Source organism: Lampetra fluviatilis, unplaced genomic scaffold, assembly GCF_964198595.1.
Source record: "Lampetra fluviatilis unplaced genomic scaffold, kcLamFluv1.1 SCAFFOLD_658, whole genome shotgun sequence".
Classification (NCBI taxonomy): domain Eukaryota; kingdom Metazoa; phylum Chordata; class Hyperoartia; order Petromyzontiformes; family Petromyzontidae; genus Lampetra; species Lampetra fluviatilis.
The window spans coordinates 1-20,028 of NW_027620561.1; the positions used below are offsets into that span (position 1 = coordinate 1).

General features: G+C 51.0%; 1 long non-coding RNA gene across 1 annotated transcript; it reads right to left on the bottom strand.

Annotated features, from left to right (window-relative positions):
- Positions 1-16,851: 16,851 nt before the first annotated feature.
- On the bottom strand, positions 16,852-19,931 carry LOC144954066 (uncharacterized). Its single transcript, XR_013641026.1, has 3 exons — positions 19,864-19,931; positions 17,789-18,018; positions 16,852-17,044 (listed from the first exon to the last, which is right to left on the bottom strand). It is a non-coding gene; the product is annotated as an uncharacterized LOC144954066 (long non-coding RNA).
- Between the last annotated feature and the right edge of the window lie 97 nt (positions 19,932-20,028).

Here is a 20,028-nt window from a genome sequence, read left to right on the forward strand (position 1 = left end):
TGTCACTGTGTGTCTCTCTGTGTCTCTGTGTCTCTGTCTCTCTGTGTCTGTGTCTCTGTGTGTCTCTGTGTGTCTCTGTGTGTCTCTGTGTGTCTCTGTGTGTCTCTGTGTGTCACTGTGTGTCTCTCTGTGTCTCTGTGTCTCTGTCTCTCTGTGTCTGTGTCTCTCTGTGTCTCTGTGTGTCTCTGTGTGTCTCTGTGTGTCTCTCTGTGTCTCTGTGTGTCTCTGTGTGTCTCTGTGTGTCTCTGTATGTCTCTGTGTGTCTCTGTGTGTCTCTCTGTGTCTCTGTGTGTCTCTCTGTGTCTCTGTGTGTCTCTCTCTGTCTCTCTGTGTCTCTGTGTCTCTGTGTGTCTCTCTGTGTCTCTGTGGGTCTCTCTGTGTCTCTGTGTGTCTCTCTGTGTCTCTGTGTGTCTCTCTGTGTGTCTGTGTCTCTCTGTGTCTCTGTGTCTCTCTGTGTCTCTGTGTGTCTCTCTGTGTCTCTGTGTGTCTCTGTGTCTCTGTGTGTCTCTGTGTCTCTCTGTGTCTCTGTGTGTCTCTGTGTCTCTGTGTCTCTGTGTCTCTGTGTCTCTGTGTGTCTCTGTGTGTCTCTGTCTCTCTGTGTCTCTGTGTGTGTGTCTCTCTGTGTCTGTGTCTCTGTCTCTCTCTGTGTCTGTGTCTCTGTGTGTCTCTCTGTGTCTCTGTGTGTCTCTCTGTCTCTCTGTCTCTCTGTGTCTCTGTGTGTCTCTCTGTGTGTCTGTCTCTCTGTCTCTCTGTGTCTCTGTGTGTCTCTCTGTGTGTCTGTGTCTCTCTGTGTCTCTGTGTGTCTGTGTGTCTCTCTGTGTGTCTGAGTGTCTCTGTGTGTCTGTGTGTCTCTGTGTCTCTGTGTGTCTCTCTGTGTCTCTCTGTGTCTCTGTGTCTCTGTGTCTCTCTGTGTCTCTGTGTGTCTCTCTGTGTCTCTGTGTGTCTCTGTGTCTCTGTGTGTCTGTGTGTCTCTGTGTCTCTGTGTGTCTCTGTGTGTCTCTGTGTGTCTCTGTGTCTCTGTGTGTCTCTGTGTCTCTCTGTGTCTGTGTGTCTCTGTGTCTCTGTGTGTCTCTCTGTGTCTCTCTGTGTCTCTCTGTGTCTCTGTGTCTGTGTGTCTCTGTGTCTCTGTGTGTCTCTCTGTGTCTCTCTGTGTCTCTCTGTGTCTCTGTGTCTCTCTGTGTCTCTGTGTCTCTGTGTGTCTCTCTGTGTCTGTGTGTGTGTCTCTCTGTGTGTCTGTGTCTCCGATTGTCTGTCTATCTCTCTGCCTCTCTCTGATTGGCTGACTGCAGGAGTGGGCGTCACCCTCAGCGTCCAATTGGACGCCTCCTCTGGAGCCAAGCACGGAGTGGGAATTGGTCTGGAGATGGAGCCCTGATATCTGGAAATCATCTCCCTGAAATCTAGAAATCATCTCCCTGAGATCTAGAAATCATCTCCCTGAGATCTAGAAATCATCTCCCTGAAATCTAGAAATCATCTCCCTGAAATCTAGAAATCATCTCCCTGAAATCTAGAAATCATCTCCCTGAAATCTAGAAATCATCTCCCTGATATCTAGAAATCATCTCCCTGAAATCTAGAAATCATCTCCCTGAAATCTAGAAATCATCTCCCTGAAATCTAGAAATCATCTCCCTGAAATCTAGAAATCATCTCCCTGATATCTAGAAATCATCTCCCTGAGATCTAGACATCATCTCCCTGAAATCTAGAAATCATCTCCCTGAAATCTGGAAATCATCTCCCTGATATCTAGAAATCATCTCCCTGAAATCTAGAAATCATCTCCCTGAGATCTGGAAATCATCTCCCTGAGATCTAGAAATCATCTCCCTGAAATCTAGAAATCATCTCCCTGATATCTGGAAATCATCTCCCTGAAATCTAGAAATCATCTCCCTGAGATCTAGAAATCATCTCCCTGAAATCTATAAATCATCTCCCTGAAATCTAGAAATCATCTCCCTGATATCTGGAAATCATCTCCCTGAAATCTAGAAATCATCTCCCTGAAATCTAGAAATCATCTCCCTGATATCTGGAAATCATCTCCCTGAAATCTAGAAATCATCTCCCTGAAATCTAGAAATCATCTCCCTGAGATCTAGAAATCATCTCCCTGAAATCTAGAAATCATCTCCCTGATATCTAGAAATCATCTCCCTGAAATCTAGAAATCATCTCCCTGAGATCTGGAAATCATCTCCCTGAAATCTAGAAATCATCTCCCTGAAATCTAGAAATCATCTCCCTGAAATCTAGAAATCATCTCCCTGAGATCTAGAAATCATCTCCCTGAAATCTAGAAATCATCTCCCTGAAATCTAGAAATCATCTCCCTGAGATCTAGAAATCATCTCCCTGAAATCTGGAAATCATCTCCCTGAGATCTAGAAATCATCTCCCTGAAATCTAGAAATCATCTCCCTGATATCTAGAAATCATCTCCCTGATATCTAGAAATCATCTCCCTGAAATCTAGAAATCATCTCCCTGATATCTGGAAATCATCTCCCTGAAATCTAGAAATCATCTCCCTGAAATCTAGAAATCATCTCCCTGAAATCTAGAAATCATCTCCCTGATATCTGGAAATCATCTCCCTGATATCTGGAAATCATCTCCCTGAGATCTAGAAATCATCTCCCTGAAATCTAGAAATCATCTCCCTGAAATCTAGAAATCATCTCCCTGAAATCTGGAAATCATCTCCCTGAAATCTAGAAATCATCTCCCTGATATCTAGAAATCATCTCCCTGATATCTAGAAATCATCTCCCTGATATCTAGAAATCATCTCCCTGATATCTGGAAATCATCTCCCTGATATCTGGAAATCATCTCCCTGAGATCTAGAAATCATCTCCCTGATATCTGGAAATCATCTCCCTGATATCTAGAAATCATCTCCCTGAAATCTAGAAATCATCTCCCTGAAATCTAGAAATCATCTCCCTGATATCTGGAAATCATCTCCCTGAGATCTAGAAATCATCTCCCTGAAATCTATAAATCATCTCCCTGAAATCTAGAAATCATCTCCCTGATATCTGGAAATCATCTCCCTGAAATCTAGAAATCATCTCCCTGAAATCTAGAAATCATCTCCCTGAGATCTAGAAATCATCTCCCTGAAATCTAGAAATCATCTCCCTGAAATCTAGAAATCATCTCCCTGAAATCTAGAAATCATCTCCCTGAAATCTAGAAATCATCTCCCTGATATCTAGAAATCATCTCCCTGAAATCTAGAAATCATCTCCCTGAAATCTAGAAATCATCTCCCTGAAATCTGGAAATCATCTCCCTGATATCTAGAAATCATCTCCCTGATATCTGGAAATCATCATCCTGATATCTGGAAATCATCTCCCTGATATCTGGAAATCATCTCCCTGATATCTAGAAATCATCTCCCTGATATCTGGAAATCATCTCCCTGATATCTGGAAATCATCTCCCTGATATCTGGAAATCATCTCCCTGAAATCTAGAAATCATCTCCCTGAAATCTAGAAATCATCTCCCTGAGATCTAGAAATCATCTCCCTGAGATCTAGAAATCATCTCCCTGAAATCTAGAAATCATCTCCCTGACATCTAGAAATCATCTCCCTGAAATCTAGAAATCATCTCCCTGAAATCTAGAAATCATCTCCCTGATATCTGGAAATCATCTCCCTGAGATCTAGAAATCATCTCCCTGAAATCTAGAAATCATCTCCCTGAGATCTAGAAATAATCTCCCTGAAATCTAGAAATCATCTCCCTGATATCTGGAAATCATCTCCCTGATATCTAGAAATCATCTCCCTGAAATCTAGAAATCATCTCCCTGATATCTGGAAATCATCTCCCTGATATCTAGAAATCATCTCCCTGAAATCTAGAAATCATCTCCCTGAAATCTAGAAATCATCTCCCTGATATCTGGAAATCATCTCCCTGAGATCTAGAAATCATCTCCCTGAAATCTAGAAATCATCTCCCTGAGATCTAGAAATCATCTCCCTGAAATCTATAAATCATCTCCCTGAAATCTAGAAATCATCTCCCTGATATCTGGAAATCATCTCCCTGATATCTAGAAATCATCTCCCTGAAATCTAGAAATCATCTCCCTGAAATCTAGAAATCATCTCCCTGATATCTGGAAATCATCTCCCTGAGATCTAGAAATCATCTCCCTGAAATCTAGAAATCATCTCCCTGAGATCTAGAAATAATCTCCCTGAAATCTAGAAATCATCTCCCTGATATCTAGAAATCATCTCCCTGAGATCTAGAAATCATCTCCCTGAAATCTATAAATCATCTCCCTGAAATCTAGAAATCATCTCCCTGATATCTGGAAATCATCTCCCTGAAATCTAGAAATCATCTCCCTGAAATCTAGAAATCATCTCCCTGAGATCTAGAAATCATCTCCCTGAAATCTAGAAATCATCTCCCTGAAATCTAGAAATCATCTCCCTGAAATCTAGAAATCATCTCCCTGAAATCTAGAAATCATCTCCCTGAAATCTAGAAATCATCTCCCTGATATCTAGAAATCATCTCCCTGAAATCTAGAAATCATCTCCCTGAAATCTAGAAATCATCTCCCTGAAATCTGGAAATCATCTCCCTGATATCTAGAAATCATCTCCCTGATATCTGGAAATCATCATCCTGATATCTGGAAATCATCTCCCTGATATCTGGAAATCATCTCCCTGATATCTAGAAATCATCTCCCTGATATCTGGAAATCATCTCCCTGATATCTGGAAATCATCTCCCTGATATCTGGAAATCATCTCCCTGAAATCTAGAAATCATCTCCCTGAAATCTAGAAATCATCTCCCTGAGATCTAGAAATCATCTCCCTGAAATCTAGAAATCATCTCCCTGAAATCTAGAAATCATCTCCCTGATATCTAGAAATCATCTCCCTGAAATCTAGAAATCATCTCCCTGAAATCTAGAAATCATCTCCCTGAGATCTAGAAATCATCTCCCTGAAATCTAGAAATCATCTCCCTGAAATCTAGAAATCATCTCCCTGATTTCTAGAAATCATCTCCCTGATATCTAGAAATCATCTCCCTGAGATCTAGAAATCATCTCCCTGAAATCTAGAAATCATCTCCCTGAGATCTAGAAATCATCTCCCTGATATCTAGAAATCATCTCCCTGAGATCTAGAAATCATCTCCCTGATATCTAGAAATCATCTCCCTGAAATCTAGAAATCATCTCCCTGAGATCTAGAAATCATCTCCCTGATATCTGGAAATCATCTCCCTGATATCTAGAAATCATCTCCCTGATATCTGGAAATCATCTCCCTGATATCTGGAAATCTCCCCCATATCCAGAAAACCCCATATCAACCACAATCCCATATCAACTACAATCCCATATCAACCACAATCCCATATCAACCACAATCCCATATCAACCACAATCCCATATCAACCACAATCCCATATCAACCACAATCCCATATCAACCACAATCCCATATCAACCACAATCCCATATCAACCACAATCCCATATCAACCACAATCCCATATCAACCACAATCCCATATCAACCACGATCCCATTATCCGCACGTCCTGCTAATGCACCTGAAGTGTCATGTGGTTTGGTGTGAAGTGTTACAAAGTTAAAGGCAAAGCTACCCCAGGTAGCCTCCAGCAAGTGTCTTCAGGGTGCTTGTGAATGAGTCACTTAGTCAGTCAGTCACTCAGTCAGTCAGTCACTCGCTCACCCACCCACTTACTCACCCACTCACTCACCCACCCACCCACTCACTCACCCACTCACCCACTCACTCACTCACCCACCCACCCACTCACCCACTCACCCACTCACTCACTCACCCACCCACCCACTCACTCACCCACCCACCCACCCACTCACTCACCTACCCACTCACTCACTCACCTACCCACTCACTCACTCACCCACCCACCCACTCACCCACTCAGCCACTCACCCACTCACTCACCCACTCACTCGCTCACTCACCCACCCTCCCACCCACCCACCCACTCACCACTCACTCACCACTCACTCACCCACTCACCCACCCACTCACCCACCCACCCACTCACTCACCCACCTACTCACCCACCCACTCACCCACCCACTCACCCACTCACCCACCCACTCACTCACTCACCCACCCACTCACTCACCCACCCACCCACTTACTCACCCACTCACTCACTCACCCACCCACTCACTCACCCACTCACCCACTCACTCACCCACTCACTCACCCACTCACCCACTCACTCACCCACCCACTCACCCACTCACCCACCCACTCACTCACCCACCCACTCAGCCACTCACCCACTCACTCACCCACCCACTCGCCCACTCACCCACCCACCCACTCACTCACCCACTCACTCGCTCACTCACCCACCCTCCCACTCACCCACCCACCCACTCACTCACCACTCACTCACCCACTCACCCACCCTCCCACTCACCCACCCACCCACTCACCACTCACTCACCACTCACTCACCCACTCACCCACCCACCCACCCACTCACCCACCCACCCACCCACTCACTCATCACCCACCCACTCACTCACTCACCCACCCACTCACCCACCCACCCACTTACTCACCCACTCACTCACTCACCCACCCACCCACTCACTCACCCACTCACTCACCCACTCACTCACCCACTCACCCACTCACTCACTCACCCACCCACTCACCCACCCACTCACTTACCTACCCACTCAGCCACTCACCCACTCACTCACCCAACCACTCACCCACTCACCCACCCACCCACCCACTCACTCACTCACCCACCCACCCACTCACCCACCCTCCCACTCACCCACCCACCCACTCACCCACCCACTCACCCACCCACCCACTCACCCACCCACCCACTCACTCACTCACCCACCCACCCACCCACTCACTCACTCACCCACCCACCCACCCACTCACTCACTCACCCACCCACCCACCCACTTACTCACCCACTCACTCACTCACCCACCCACTCACTCACTCACCCACCCACTCACTCACTCACTCACCCATCCACCCACTCACCCACGCACCCACCCACTCACTAACTCACTCACTCACTCACCCACCCACCCACCCACCCACTCACTCACCCACCCACCCACCCACTCACCCACCCACCCACCCACCCACTCACCCACCCACTCACCCACCCACCCACTCACTCACCCACCTACCCACCCACCCACCCACCCACTCACCCACCCACCCACCCACCTACTCACCCACTCACTCACCCACCCACCCACCCACCCACTCACTCACTCACTCACCCACCCACCCACTCACCCACCCACTCACCCACCCACCCACTCACCCACCCACTCACCCACCCACTCACTCACCCACCCACTCACTCAATCACCAACTCACCCACTCACCCACCCACCCACTCACCCACTCAATCACCCACTCACCCACTCACCCATTCACCCACCCACCCACCCACTCACCCACCCACCCACCCACTCACCCACCCACCCACCCACTCACTCACTCACCCACCCACCCACTCACCCACCCACCCACCCACCCACTCACCCACCCACTCACCCACCCACTCACTCATCCACCCACCCACTCACCCACCCACTCACTCACCCACCCACCCACCCACTCACTCACCCACTCACCCACCCACTCACCCACTCACTCACCCACCCACTCACTCACTCACTCACTCACCCACCCACCCACCCACTCACTCACCCACTCACCCACCCACTCACCCACTCACTCACCCACCCACTCACTCACTCACTCAATCACCCACTCACTCACCCAACCACTCACCCACTCACCCACCCACCCACTCACTCACTCACTCACCCACCCACCCACTCACTCACCCACCCACTCACTCACTCACTCACTCACCCACCCACCCACTCACCCACCCACCCACGCACTCACCCACTCACCCACCCACCCACTCACTCAATCACCAACTCACACACTCACCCACCCACCCACCCACCCACCTACCCACCCACTCACTCACTCACTCACCCACCCACCCACCCACTCACCCACCCACTCACTCACTCACTCACTCACCCACCCACCCACCCACTCACCCACCCACCCACCCACCTACCCACCCACTCACTCACTCACTCACCCACCCACCCACCCACTCACCCACCCACTCACTCACTCACTCACCCACCCACCCACCCACCCACCCACTCACCCACCCACTCACTCACCCACCCACTCACCCACCCACCCACTCACCCACCCACCCACTCACTCACCCACCCACCCACTCAATCACCAACTCACCCACTCACCCACTCACCCACCCACCCACCCACTCACCCACCCACCCACCCACTCACTCACTCACTCACCCACCCACCCACTCACTTACCCACCCACTCACCCACCCACTCACCCACCCACTCACTCACCCACCCACTCACCCACCCACCCACTCACTCACCCACCCACCCACCCACTCACCCACCCACTCACCCACCCACTCACCCACCCACTCACTCAATCACCAACTCACCCACTCACCCACCCACCCACTCACCCACCCATTCACCCACTCACCCACCCACCCACCCACTCACTCACTCACCCACCCACTCACCCACTCACTTACCCACCCACTCACCCACCCACTCACCCACCCACCCACTCACTGACCCACCCACTCACCCACCCACTCACCCACCCACTCACCCACCCACTCACTGACCCACCCACTCACTGACTCACTCACCCACCCACCCACTCACTGACTCACCCACTCACCCACCCACCCACTCACTCACCCACCCACCCACCCACTCACTCAATCACCAACTCACCCACTCACCCACCCACCCACTCACCCACCCACTCACCCACCCACCCACTCACCCACCCACCCACCCACCCACTCACCCACTCACTCAATCACCAACTCACCCACTCACCCACCCACCCACCTACCCACCCACTCACCCACCCACCCACTCACCCACCCACCCACCCACTCACTCACCCACCCACCCCCCCTCTGGTGGTGGTAGTGGTGATGGTGGTGGTGTTGATGTTGTTGATGTTGTTGATGTTGTTGATGTTACACAAATAAAGTTACAACGTGAAAATCGTGAATCGGTGTGTGGTTGATGGTGGTGGTCACCCTCCCACTCACCCACCCACTCACCACTCACTCACCCACCCACCAACTCACCCACTCACCCACCCACTCATCCACCTACCCACTCACCACTCACTCACTCACCCACCCACTCACCCACCCACTTGCCCACTCACCCACTCACCCACCAACTCACCCACCCACTCATCCACCCACCCACTCACCACTCACTCACTCACCCACCCACTCACCCACCCACTCGCCAACTCACCCACCAACTCACCCACTCACCCACCCCTCACCCATGCACCCACTCACTCACCCACTCACTCGCTCGCTCACTCATTCACCCACTCACTCACCCACTCACTCACCCACCCCTCACCCATCCACCTACTCACTCACCCACTCACTCACCCACAGACGAACGGACTAGGTGAGTGTCTCTGAAAGTTTTATTATTTAGAAGAAAATGCGAATTCACAAACAGCCTGCAAAGCCAAACCTCCTCCACCACCGTCTTTGTATCACCGTGTCTGTCTGTGTGACTCTGAGTGAGTGAGTGAGTGACTGAGTGAGTGCCTGAGTGAGTGAGTGAGTGGGTGAGTGGGTGGGTGGGTGAGTGGGTGGGTGGGTGGGTGAGTGGGTGGGTGGGTGGGTGAGTGGGTGGGTTGGTGAGTGGGTGGGTGAGTGAGTGGGTGGGTGGGTGAGTGGGTGAGTGGGTGGGTGAGTGGGTGAGTGAGTGGGTGGGTGGGTGGGTGGGTGAGTGGGTGGGTGGGTGGGTGAGTGGGTGAGTGGGTGGGTGAGTGAGTGAGTGGGTGGGTGGGTGAGTGGGTGAGTGGGTGGGTGAGTGGGTGGGTGAGTGGGTGGGTGAGTGGGTGAGTGAGTGGATGGGTGGGCGAGTGAGTGAGTGGGTGGGTGAGTGGGTGAGTGGGTGGGTGGGTGGGTGAGTGAGTGAGTGGGTGAGTGAGTGAATGAGTGGGTGGGTGAGTGAGTGGGTGGGTGGGTGGGTGGGTGAGTGGGTGAGTGGGTGAGTGAGTGGGTGAGTGAGTGAGTGGGTGGGTGAGTGGGTGAGTGGGTGGGTGAGTGGGTGAGTGAGTGGGTGGGTGAGTGGGTGGGTGAGTGAGTGACTTAGCGAGCGAGTGGGTGAGTGAGTGACTTAGCGAGCGAGTGGGTGAGTGAGTGGGTGCATGGGTGAGGGGTGGGTGAGTGGGCAAGTGGGTGGGTGAGTGGGTGGGTGGGTGAGTGAGTGAGTGGTGAGTGGGTGGGTGGGTGAGTGAGTGAGTGGGTGAGTGGGTGGGTGAGTGGGTGGGTGGGTGAGTGAGTGAGTGGTGAGTGGATGGGTGGGTGAGTGAGTGAGTGGGTGAGTGGGTGGGTGGGTGGGTGGGTGGGTGAGTGAGTGACTGACTGAGTGAGTGACTTACTGAGTGAGTGAGTGGGTGAGTGAGTGGCTGAGTGAGTGGGTGAGTGAGTGGGTGAGTGACTGACTTAGTGAGTTAGTGACTGAGTGACTGACTGAGTGGGTGAGTGAGTGGGTGAGTGACTGACTGACTGAGTGAGTGAATGAGTGACAGACTGAGTGGGCGAGTTGAATGAGTGACTGACTGAGTGACTGAGTGGGTGAATGAGTAGGTGAGTGACTGACTGAGTGAGTGAGTGAATGAGTGACTGACTGGGTGAGTGACTGACTGACTGAGTGAGTGACTGAGTGGGTGACTTAGTGGGTGAGTGAGTGGGTGACTTATCCTACTCGGTGGTTGACTAGCAGGCAGTGATGCTGGTGCACTTCTCTGTGTGAGTTCGGGTCTGGGTCCATGCTGACGTCTGATTGGTCGTTGAAACGCCGTCTCTTACGATGTTTGTTTCGCTTTCAACTGCAAAAGAAAAATCATCATCAGTAGTATCATCATCATCATCATCAGTAGTATCATCATCATCATCAGTAGTAGTATCATCATCAGTAGTATCATCATCATCAGTAGTATCATCATCATCAGTAGTATCATCATCAGTAGTAGTATCATCATCATCAGTAGTAGTATCATCATCATCATCAGTAGTATCATTATCATCAGTAGTATCATCATCAGTAGTAGTATCATCATCATCAGTAGTATCATCATCCTCAGTAGTAGTATCATCATCATCATCATCAGTAGTATCATCATCATCATCATCAGTAGTATCATCATCATCATCAGTAGTATCATCATCATCAGTAGTAGAATCATCATCAGTAGTAGTAGTATCATCATCAGTAGTAGTATCATCATCATCATCAGTATCATCATCAGCAGCAGTAGCATCATCATCATCATCAGTAGTATCATCATCATCATCAGTAGTATCATCATCATCATCATCATCAGGAGTAGTATCATCATCATCAGTAGTATCATCATCATCAGTATCATCATCATCATCAGTAGTAGTATCATCATCATCAGTAACATCATCATCATCATCAGTAGTATCATCATCATCATCAGTAGTATCATCATCATCACTTACTGACTGACTGAGTGACAGAGTGAGTGAGTGAGTGGGTGACTGAGTGGGTGAGTGAGTGGGTTGGTGAGTGGGTGGGTGAGTGGGTGGGTGAGTGAGTGGGTGAGTGACTGAGTGACTGAATGATTGACTGACTAACTGACAGACTGACTGACTGAGTGACTAACTGACTGAGTGAGTAACTGAGTCACTGAGTGACTGAGTGACTGACTGAGTGACTGACTGAGTGACTGACTGACTAACTGACTGACTGACTGAGTAACTAACTAACTGACTGACTCACTGAATGACTGACTGACTGACTGAGTGACTGACTCACCTTCTCAGTGAAGCAGGCAGTCTTGTCAACAGCCTGGCAACAGTCATCGGTGAAGTCAGCGTAGGCGAGCGCCTTGCTCCTGACTGAGTGACTGAGTGTCTGACTGACTGACTGACTAACTAACTGACTGACTGAGTGACTGACTCACCTTCTCAGTGAAGCAGGCAGTCTTGTCAGCTGCCCGGCAACAGTCATCGGTGAAGTCAGCGTAGGCAAGCGCCTTGCTCCTGACTGAGTTACTGAGTGACTGAGTGACTGAGTGAGTGACTGAGTGACTGACTGAGTGACTGAGTGTCTGACTGAGTGACAGAGTGACTGAGTGAGTGAGTGGGTGAGTGAGTGAGTGAGTGAGTGGGAGAGTGAGTGAGTGAGTGGGTGGGTGAGTGTCTGACTGAGTGACTGACTGAGTGTCTGACTAACTAACTTACTGAGTGTCTGACTGAGTGACTGAGTGTCTGACTGAGTGACTGAGTGTCTGACTGACTGACTGACTAACTGACTGACTGACTGAGTGACTGACTCATCTTCTCAGTGAAGCAGGCAGTCTTGTCAGCTGCCCGGCAACAGTCATCGGTGAAGTCAGCGTAGGCAAGCGCCTTGCTCCTGACTGAGTGACTGAGTGAGTGGGTGACTGAGTGACTGACTGAGTGACTGAGTGTCTGACTGAGTGACGGAGTGACTGAGTGAGTGAGTGAGTGGGTGAGTGAGTGAGTGGGTGAGTGAGTGAGTGAGTGGGTGAGTGAGTGAGTGGGTGACTGAGTGACTGACTGAGTGACTGAGTGTCTGACTGAGTGATGGAGTGACTGAGTGAGTGAGTGGGTGAGTGAGTGAGTGACTGACTGAGTGAGTGGGTGAGTGACTGAGTGACTGAGTGAGTGATTGAGTGACTGACTGACTCACCTTCTCAGTGAAGCAGGCAGTCTTATCGACTGCCCGGCAACAGTCATCTGTGAAGTCAGCGTAGGCAAGCGCCTTGCTTCTCACTGAGTGACTGAGTGAGTGAGTGACTGAGTGAGTGAGTGGGTGAGTGGGTGGGTGACTGAGTGAGTGAGTGGGTGAGTGGGTGAGTGGGTGAGTGAGTGAGTGACTGAGTGAGTGACTGACTGAGTGACTGACTGAGTGACTGACTGACTGAGTAACTAACTAACTGACTGACTCACTGAATGACTGACTGACTGACTGACTGAGTGACTGACTCACCTTCTCAGTGAAGCAGGCAGTCTTGTCAGCTGCCCGGCAACAGTCATCTGTGAAGTCAGCGTAGGCGAGCGCCTTGCTCCTGACTGAGTGACTGACTGACTGAGTGACTGAGTGAGTGACTGAGTGACTGAGTGACTGAGTGAGTGACTGAGAGACTGACTGAGTGACTGAGTGTCTGACTGAGTGACAGAGTGATTGAGTGAGTGAGTAGGTGAGTGAGTGAGTGAGTGGGAGAGTGAGTGAGTGAGTGAGTGGGTGACTGAGTGAGTGAGTGGGTGAGTGGGTGAGTGGGTGAGTGAGTGAGTGGGTGGGTGAGTGAGTGACTGAGTGAGTGACTGACTGAGTGACTGACTGAGTGACTGACTGACTGACTGACTAACTAACTAATTGACTGACTCACTGAATGACTGACTGACTGACTGAGTGACTGACTCACCTTCTCAGTGAAGCAGGCAGTCTTGTCAACAGCCCGGCAACAGTCATCTGTGAAGTCAGTGTAGGCAAGCGCCTTGCTCCTGACTGAGTGACTGAGTGTCTGACTGAGTGACTGAGTGACTGAGTGTCTGACTGACTGACTAACTAACTGACTGACTGAGTGACTGAATGAGTGAGTGACTGAGTGAGTGAGTGGGTGACTGACTGAGTGAGTGACTGACTGAGTGAGTGACTGTGTGAGTGAGTGAGTGACTGAGTGAGTGAGTGGGTGAGTCACTGAGTGACTGACTGACTGAGTGAGTGACTGAGTGAGTGAGTGGGTGAGTCACTGAGTGACTGACTGACTGAGTGAGTGAGTGAGTGGGTGAGTGAGTGAGTGGGTGAGTGAGTGAGTGAGTGAGTGGGTGAGTGAGTGAGTGGGTGACTGAGTGACTGACTGAGTGACTGAGTGTCTGACTGAGTGATGGAGTGACTGAGTGAGTGAGTGGGTGAGTGAGTGAGTGACTGACTGAGTGAGTGGGTGAGTGACTGAGTGACTGAGTGAGTGATTGAGTGACTGACTGACTCACCTTCTCAGTGAAGCAGGCAGTCTTATCGACTGCCCGGCAACAGTCATCTGTGAAGTCAGCGTAGGCAAGCGCCTTGCTTCTCACTGAGTGACTGAGTGAGTGAGTGACTGAGTGAGTGAGTGGGTGAGTGGGTGGGTGACTGAGTGAGTGAGTGGGTGAGTGGGTGAGTGGGTGAGTGAGTGAGTGACTGAGTGAGTGACTGACTGAGTGACTGACTGAGTGACTGACTGACTGAGTAACTAACTAACTGACTGACTCACTGAATGACTGACTGACTGACTGACTGACTGAGTGACTGACTCACCTTCTCAGTGAAGCAGGCAGTCTTGTCAGCTGCCCGGCAACAGTCATCTGTGAAGTCAGCGTAGGCGAGCGCCTTGCTCCTGACTGAGTGACTGACTGACTGAGTGACTGAGTGAGTGACTGAGTGACTGAGTGAGTGACTGAGTGACTGACTGAGTGACTGAGTGTCTGACTGAGTGACAGAGTGATTGAGTGAGTGAGTAGGTGAGTGAGTGAGTGAGTGGGAGAGTGAGTGAGTGGGTGACTGAGTGAGTGAGTGGGTGAGTGGGTGAGTGAGTGAGTGGGTGGGTGAGTGACTGAGTGAGTGACTGACTGAGTGACTGACTGAGTGACTGACTGACTGACTGACTAACTAACTAATTGACTGACTCACTGAATGACTGACTGACTGACTGAGTGACTGACTCACCTTCTCAGTGAAGCAGGCAGTCTTATCGACTGCCCGGCAACAGTCATCTGTGAAGTCAGCGTAGGCAAGCGCCTTGCTTCTCACTGAGTGACTGAGTGAGTGAGTGACTGAGTGAGTGAGTGGGTGAGTGGGTGGGTGACTGAGTGAGTGAGTGGGTGAGTGGGTGAGTGGGTGAGTGAGTGAGTGACTGAGTGAGTGACTGACTGAGTGACTGACTGAGTGACTGACTGACTGAGTAACTAACTAACTGACTGACTCACTGAATGACTGACTGACTGACTGACTGACTGAGTGACTGACTCACCTTCTCAGTGAAGCAGGCAGTCTTGTCAGCTGCCCGGCAACAGTCATCTGTGAAGTCAGCGTAGGCGAGCGCCTTGCTCCTGACTGAGTGACTGACTGACTGAGTGACTGAGTGAGTGACTGAGTGACTGAGTGAGTGACTGAGTGACTGACTGAGTGACTGAGTGTCTGACTGAGTGACAGAGTGATTGAGTGAGTGAGTAGGTGAGTGAGTGAGTGAGTGGGAGAGTGAGTGAGTGGGTGACTGAGTGAGTGAGTGGGTGAGTGGGTGAGTGGGTGAGTGAGTGAGTGGGTGGGTGAGTGACTGAGTGAGTGACTGACTGAGTGACTGACTGAGTGACTGACTGACTGACTAACTAACTAATTGACTGACTCACTGAATGACTGACTGACTGACTGAGTGACTGACTCACCTTCTCAGTGAAGCAGGCAGTCTTGTCAACAGCCCGGCAACAGTCATCTGTGAAGTCAGTGTAGGCAAGCGCCTTGCTCCTGACTGAGTGACTGAGTGTCTGACTGAGTGACTGAGTGACTGAGTGTCTGACTGACTGACTAATTAACTGACTGACTGAGTGACTGAATGAGTGAGTGACTGAGTGAGTGAGTGGGTGACTGACTGAGTGAGTGACTGACTGAGTGAGTGACTGTGTGAGTGAGTGAGTGACTGAGTGAGTGAGTGGGTGAGTCACTGAGTGACTGACTGACTGAGTGAGTGACTGAGTGAGTGAGTGGGTGAGTCACTGAGTGACTGACTGACTGAGTGAGTGACTGAGTGAGTGAGTGGGTGAGTGAGTGAGTGAGTGGGTGGGTGTGTGGGTGGGTGGGTGGGTGGGTGAGTGGGTGGGTGGGTGACTGACTGACTAACTGACTGACTGAGTGACTGACTGAGTGAGTGAGTGGGTGAGTGACTGAGTGACTGAGTGAGTGATTGAGTGACTGACTGACTCACCTTCTCAGTGAAGCAGGCAGTCTTATCGACTGCCCGGCAACAGTCATCGGTGAAGTCAGCGTAGGCAAGCGCCTTGCTTCTCACTGAGTGACTGAGTGAGTGAGTGACTGAGTGAGTGAGTGGGTGAGTCACTGAGTGACTGACTGACTGAGTGAGTGACTGAGTGAGTGACTGAGTGAGTGGGTGAGTGAGTGAGTGGGTGGGTGGGTGACTCACCTTCTCAGTGAAGCAGGCAGTCTTGTCAGCTGCCCGGCAACAGTCATCGGTGAAGTCAGCGTAGGCAAGCGCCTTGCTCCTGACTGAGTGACTGAGTGAGTGAGTGAGTGACTGACTGAGTGAGTGAGTGGGTGAGTGACTGAGTGACTGAGTGAGTGATTGAGTGACTGACTGAGTGACTGAGTGAGTGAGTGAGTGACTGACTGAGTGAGTGAGTGGGTGAGTGACTGAGTGACTGAGTGAGTGAGTGAGTGACTGACTTAGTGAGTGAGTGGGTGAGTGACTGAGTGACTGAGTGAGTGATTGAGTGACTGACTGACTCACCTTCTCAGTGAAGCAGGCAGTCTTGTCGGCTGCCCGGCAACAGTCATCTGTGAAGTCAGCGTAGGCAAGCGCCTTGCTCCTGACTGAGTGACTGAGTGAGTGGGTGACTGAGTGACTGCCTGAGTGTCTGACTGAGTGACGGAGTGACTGAGTGAGTGAGTGGGTGAGTGAGTGAATGGGTGAGTGAGTGAGTGACTGACTGACTGAGTGACTGACTCACCTTCTCAGTGAAGCAGGCAGTCTTATCGACTGCCCGGCAACAGTCATCGGTGAAGTCAGCGTAGGCAAGCGCCTTGCTTCTCAGCACCGACGAGTCCAGCAACGGCAGGCGGTGAGCAAACTCGTACAGAGCCCTGCGGAGTCAGTCGGTAAGTCAGTCAGTTAGTCACTCAGTCAGTCACTCACTCACTCAGTCACCCACCCACCCACTCACCCACCCACCCACCCACCCACTCACCCACCCACCCACCCACCCACCCATTCTCTCACCCACCCACCCACTCACCCATTCTCCCACCCACCCACCCACCCACTCACTCACTCACTCACTCACTCACCCACCCACCCACCCACCCACCCACCCACCCACCCACCCACTCACCCACCCACTCACCCACTCACCCACCCACCCACCCACTCACCCACCCACTCACCCACCCACTCACCCACTCACCCACCCACCCACCCACTCACCCACCCACTCACCCACCCACTCACTCACTCACTCACTCACCCACCCACCCACCCACCCACTCACCCACCCACTCACCCATTCTCCCACCCACCCACCCACCCACTCACTCACTCACTCACCCACCCACCCACCCACTCACCCACCCACTCACCCATTCTCCCACCCACCCACTCACCCACCCACCCACCCACTCACCCACCCATTCACCCACTCACCCACCCACTCACCCACTCACCCACCCACTCACCCACCCACTCACCCACCCACCCACCCACCCACCCACCCACTCACTCACTCACTCACTCACCCACCCACCCACCCACCCACCCACCCACCCACTCACCCACCCACTCACCCACTCACCCACCCACCCACCCACCCACTCACCCACCAATTCACTTACAGGTTCACAAACTTCTCAGGAAACTGTCTGTATCTGAGACAGACTCTTTCTGCTGATGGTTGTTCAGGCACAGCAGGTGCAGTCAACAGATCCTCTGCCCGATGGATGTCCTCGTGGTTCTTGAAACAGGCCCCCTGCTCTGAAACGTCGGACTTGCAGCATGTGGCCGCTCCGGGATGAGCAGTGATGTAGGAGTGGTCCCCGCACATCTCGGCGTGCAGGTGAAGAGACTGAGGGAGAGAGTGAGTCAGTTAGTGAGTCAGTTAGTGAGTGAGTCAATGAGTCAGTGAGTCAGTCAGTCAGTTAGTTAGTCTGTCAGTTAGTCAGTTAGTCAGTTAGTTAGTTAGTTAGTCAGTTAGTCTGTCAGTTAGTCAGTTAGTTAGTTAGTTAGTCAGTCAGTTAGTTAGTCAGTTAGTCTGTCAGTTAGTCAGTTAGTTAGTCAGTTAGTCTGTCAGTTAGTCAGTTAGTTAGTTAGTCAGTTAGTCAGTTAGTTAGTCAGTTAGTTAGTTAGTCAGTTAGTCAGTTAGTCAGTCAGTTAGTTAGTCAGTTAGTTAGTTAGTCAGTCAGTTAGTCAGTCAGTTAGTCAGTGAGTCAGTCAGTGAGTTAGTTAGTCAGTTAGTCTGTCAGTTAGTCAGTGAGTCAGTGAGTCAGTTAGTGAGTCAGTTATTCAGTCAGTTAGTGAGTCAGTTAGTTAGTTAGTTAGTGAGTCAGTTAGTGAGTCAGTTAGTGAGTGAGTTAGTGAGTGAGTAAGTGGATGAGTGAGTGGCTGAGTGAGTGAGTGAGTTAGTGAGTGAGTAAGTGGATGAGTGAGTGGCTGAGTGAGTGAGTTAGTGAGTGAGTAAGTGGATGAGTGAGTGGCTGAGTGAGTGAGTGAGTGACTGAGTGAGTGAGTGGCTGAGTGAGTGGCTGAGTGAGTGGCTGAGTGGGTGCGTGAGTGGGTGAGTGGCTGAGTGAGTGACTGAGTGGGTGAGTGGGTGAGTGGCTGAGTGAGTGAGTGAGTGACTGAGTGACTGACTGACTGAGTCAGTGAGTGATTTAGTGGCTGAGTGAGTGTCTGAGTGACTGAGTGACTGACTGACTGTGGTGAATGACTGAGTGAGTGAATGGCTGAGTGAGTGACTGGCTGAGTGGGTGAGTGAGTGAGTGGCTGAGTGGGTGAGTGGCTGAGTGAGTGACTGAGTGAGTGGCTGAGTGAGTGAATGGCTGAGTGAGTGAGTGGCTGAGTGACTGAATGAGTGAGTGGCTGAGTGAGTGGCTGAGTGTGTGAGTGGCTGAGTGAGTGACTGAGTGAGTGGCTGAGTGAGTGAATGGCTGAGTGAGTGGCTTAGTGACTGAGTGAGTGAGTGGCTGAGTGAGTGACTGAGTGAGTGAGTGGGTGAGTAAGTGAGTGGCTGAGTGGGTGAGTGAGTGAATGAGTGACTGAGTGAGTGACTGATTGAGTGAGTGGCTGAGTGAGTCACTGAGTGAGTGAGTGGCTGAGTGGGTGAGTGACTGACTGACTGAGTGGGTGAGTAGCTGAGTGACTGTGTGAGTGAGTGACTGACTGACTGAGTGACGGACTGAGTGAGTGAGTCAGTGATTAATTGACTGACTGACTGACTGAGTGAGTGGCTGAGTGAGTGAGTGGGTGAATGGCTGAGTGAGTGAGTGAGTGGCTGAGTAAGTAACTGGGTGACTGAGTAACTGAGTGAGTGACTGAGTGAGTGACTGACTGAGTGACTGACTGAGTGACTGAGTGAGTGACTGACTGACTGACTGAGTGACTGACTGAGTGACTGACTGAGTGAGTGATTGACTGAGTGATTGATTGATTGACTGACTGAGTGACTGACTGAGTGACTGACTGAGTGACTGACTGAGTGACTGACTGAGTGACTGAGTGAGTGACTGACTGACTGACTGAGTGACTGACTGACTGAGTGACTGACTGAGTGAGTGATTGATTGATTGATTGACTGAGTGAGTGAGTGGCTGAGTGACTGAGTGAGTGACTGAGTGACTGACTGACTGAGTGACTGAGTGACTGACTGACTGAGTGACTGAGTGACTGACTGAGTGAGTGACCAGCTCCTCACCTCATCCAGGAGACAGTGCGTGTCGTGTTCGCAGCATTGGTGAGCGATGCGGGCGAATCGGTGAGTGAGTGACTGAGTGGGTGACTGAGTGACTGACTGAGTGACTGACTGAGTGACTGAGTGACTGCCTGAGTGAGTGACCAGCTCCTCACCTCATCCAGGAGA